The 4,014-nt window shown below is 44.6% G+C and overlaps 1 long non-coding RNA gene across 1 annotated transcript; it reads left to right on the forward strand.

Moving 5' to 3' along the window:
• Positions 1-2,248: 2,248 nt before the first annotated feature.
• On the forward strand, positions 2,249-2,695 carry LOC135372338 (uncharacterized). Its single transcript, XR_010415955.1, has 3 exons — positions 2,249-2,294; positions 2,387-2,556; positions 2,643-2,695. It is a non-coding gene; the product is annotated as an uncharacterized LOC135372338 (long non-coding RNA).
• Positions 2,696-4,014: the final 1,319 nt, after the last annotated feature.

Raw genomic sequence — 4,014 nt, forward strand, 5'->3', positions numbered from 1 at the left:
CGGTCGGTCTTTGGTTTAAACATTAGTGATAACAGCAATCGGTCCCTACATGACCATAACTGTACGCAGAATAAAGACACAAGTTCAACAAACAGAAAACTATCTATCAGGACGATAAACGAAACAAAACTGTTCCAATAGCAACTGTTACATGGCGACAGAAAATGCTACAAAAAAATGTTGTGCAGTGATTCTACAATCTCCAGGGACGCGCGTAAACACAAGGATGTACATACATTACTTGATACGGATGAAGCACATGGTCGGAAGACGCGAACAGCTGACATATTTGATATTTCATAACGTTCGTCCAGGTCAACATATTCACTGAAATCTAAATCTGAACGAATCTGAAATCTGAAACGAACGGAACAGGGAAGGTTACAGCTCAGTCCATAGGCGCCGACAGCGCCCCCCCCCTCCCCTCCCCGGGAAGTCGCGCTAAGAGACTGACACCAACCTTTGGGGCTCGGCGCGCCCGGGTCAAAAAAGCGAAGAGGCACCAACTCGTCCAAAAATGCATCTTGCAATTTGTAAAATATGTATCCGCCCACATATTTCATTGACCATATTCATATATTGCGCGCATTTCGGGTCAAACACCAAGGATTCAACGCATTTTGTTCCTGTTGCACTCAGTTTTCAAGGGCGTAATGCCTTCAGTTGTGCACATGTTCACTGTTTACGTTCTCTCTGTTTTTTATTTCGTTTTTTTTTTCTGTTCTTCCTCCTCATATTTCTATACGAGTTCTGCATACATCATAGGATCCCGCAGGAGTGTGTGATTCTTCAGCTTTAGTTTTGTGTTCTTGAGTTTCCTTTTCCTCTTCTTTCCTTCTTTTTGTTTTATTTTGCGTTCGTCTTTTGTTTGCCTTTTTTGTCTTCCCCCTTCACTTTTTTTTAATCACAAGCTGACATCCATCTGGCTTACCTTTCTTTTCTTTCTTTTTTCTTAATAAACATATCCCCCCCCCCTCCCAGAGTACTTACTTCGCGGTCACCCTTGCCTCCCCCCCCCCCCCGGGAAAATGAAAACTCTCCGCCTCTGGCTCAGTCTACAAGTAGTTATCATAAAAGGCCCAACATACCTGAAACCTGTCACCTTCGCTTAGGCGCCACCCGCATGGAGCGTATTTTGCAACCGAAATGGTCCGGCGTTGCCTTCGCCGAGCTGCGCGGAACGTGAGCAGCGCGGTACCTAAGCTCTTCCAACCGCATGAGACGGATTCTCGGCTGGCCGGGCGGCGTGGTTGGCATGGTGACGCGTCGGCATCCTGCTATGGACGCGGTTGCCGTGGTTGCAAGATGACACGTGTTGAGGGCAACACATGGATGTCCTCGAAAACACCAGCAAGATGCATTTTTATCTATCTTATGCAGTATCTCATTGTGTAAGCCGAGCTTACAAGGTATCAGTTCAGTAATCACAAAAACAATAAACTAGTTATAAGACAGACATTGAATTAATAAATGATACGTGACAGCGGTGATAATGCGCTCTTTGCCTACAACAGCGTGAAATGCTGTAGCAGACGACAGAAGCCGTTGTCTCAAAGAATACGACCAATACGATAATACTGGATGGGAACTGAACACACGACTATGTGTCCGTGCGTCTAACGAACGTTGGAAGCAGTCAGAGAGAAACAAAATTTCAAAACCTTTGCTGTTTTTGCTTGATATACTAGGTACATGAAAATAGCAGAGTGATAAATGTCTGCAATCCCAAATAGTTTTTGAAACAGTTGGTTCTCTCTCTTCCTTATCTTTTTGAATCCGTGTTAGCGCCGCGAAGCAACTACAACTTTGAGCAGCGTACGGATGTGGACAGATGGAGAGAGGACAATTCAAGGAGTGGGGGACAGTGGGGTTAGTATGCGTCCTGTGTCGACTTCAGGGGGAACTGCGCCGCGAAACAGAGCAAGTGTCTGGACTGGTTGGTATATGTTTAAATTAAAAATTATTTTTAAAAACCCAGTGCTGGGTAGGACGAGGACGAAGGATAAAAACGACAAGGACCGGCACTGACTGTGCCGCTTCATACGTACATAGTTGCATTGTAGCTATATACTGGTGAAAGCACGCTATGTCATCTGTTTCCACTTTCGTAAACAAGCAGTCAAGATGTGCGTCCTTTTTTGTGCCCCGGCGTCCCCGAGGCGCTTCTGGTTTCGTCTGGTTCCATCTGGTTATATGTTGGTTGCGCTTCGCGTCCCGGTTGTGTGCTTTACTTCTGCAGCATCGGGTATCGCACGCTCACAACACTTCGGCTACCAAGCTCAATTTTACACAAGGTATGGATTTACATATTGTTTAATTGATATACCGTGAAAATGTAGGAGAATGGGGAACACTTTACGGAGTGATACTCATATTCCTGTTGCAGATTACCTAGTTCGTTTTGATTGCGTGCGATGAATAGGGAGAGAGAATTACTCCTCATGAAGGATATGCTTCTTCTTCTGAAGAGGAAAAAAGTCGAAACGCAAAGAGAAGCGGTGGTGGGTTCGGCCGCTCTGGCAGGATCGGAGAACTGAAAGCGAGTACTGGACTGCGGTAAGCAGCGCAAAACTGCGAAAACAACTCGACATAACTTTAGCGGTCGCAATAAGTGTTGTTGTTTTTGCTTGCTTTTTCCTCAGATGAAGAAGATGAGGGACCATGGTGATTCCAATTACTTTGTGATGTACTTCCGCATGATGCCAGAGACTTTCGATCGGCTGCGCAATCTGGTAGAAGAAGATTTGAAGAAGCAGCACGTAGTGAGAGAGCCACTCACATCACAAGAGAGACTCGCACTTACGTTGCGGTAAGCACCTGCAACATTGGTTTGCCCTCCATACAATTGCATTGTCTTGCTAATTCGTAGGCTTACTACCTGCCCTGCTTTTCAAAGTTGGTATGGATTATCATTTATTCAGGATTGCAAGTACGTTATAAATATTGCGTAATTCTGTAATTTTGAATTGCAAGTACGGGGGTGGGTCATTAGCAGTTACATTGTAACAGCATTGTATTACTAACAACATGTGTTAGCTGAAATTACGAAAGCTCCAGTGTATAGGGGATGCACAGGAAACACTGTAATGTTGCAAAACTTTGTTTTCTTGTGGGGGGGGGGGGTGTATAAATCTCTCCGTACAACTTTTGATGTCCACTCAAAAGATGCATATACATTTAAAAAAATAATAGGGTGCATGAATACCATTGAAGACATTTTTAGAGAATGATGATCTTTTTGCGTGTTCCCTATAGCAGAACGCTTAAAATGTTATAGGTACCTCTCATCAGGCATGGCCTTCAAGGACATAGCCATGGCCTACAGAGTAGGGATCGAGACGTCTCGGGAGGCTGTGCACTTAACATGCGTAGCACTGTGGAATAGGCTGAAGGATCTACACATGATGGTATGCATTGTTTAATTAAAGGTGACAAGGTGTGCTTTCTAAAATTAAAGGGAGAACATAAGCGTGTCAAAACTTGACCACAGGCTCTCAGAATTATTTCTGGATTAGACATATATGAACAGTTTGTGAAAGCCAGCAGAATTATCTACAGCAGGGTCATGTTTTATCCCCAAATAATTGCATAGCAACAAATTTTAATGGAGAGGGATTTCAATGGAGGGGGGGGGGGGGCTCTCAATGTGACGACTGCAGTTATCAAGGCTACTCTGCATTGACCCTTCACAAGTGCACATCTTCACAGAATGCGGACAATTCACATGAATCAGCTTTCCTCTGTGGGTAGCTCACTTCCCATCGAAACATTCTGTAGCAGTATAAATAACACTTTTCTGGTCATCATGCTTAGGATGCTGTGGATTATCATGAACAACCTGGTGTATACATAGGAAGGAAGTTGCCTCAGGACAGAAGCCGCGGCGGCTTCTGTCCTGAGGCAACTCCCTTCCTACATCTCTACCGGTTCGCTGGATTTCTACCCATACTGGTGTATACATAATTTCCCACAGCCCCCCAAAGAGTCACAGTGGAGAAGCATTGCGGCGGATTT

Source organism: Ornithodoros turicata, unplaced genomic scaffold (assembly GCF_037126465.1).
Source record: "Ornithodoros turicata isolate Travis unplaced genomic scaffold, ASM3712646v1 Chromosome14, whole genome shotgun sequence".
In the NCBI taxonomy this organism is placed as follows: Eukaryota; Metazoa; Arthropoda; class Arachnida; order Ixodida; family Argasidae; genus Ornithodoros; species Ornithodoros turicata.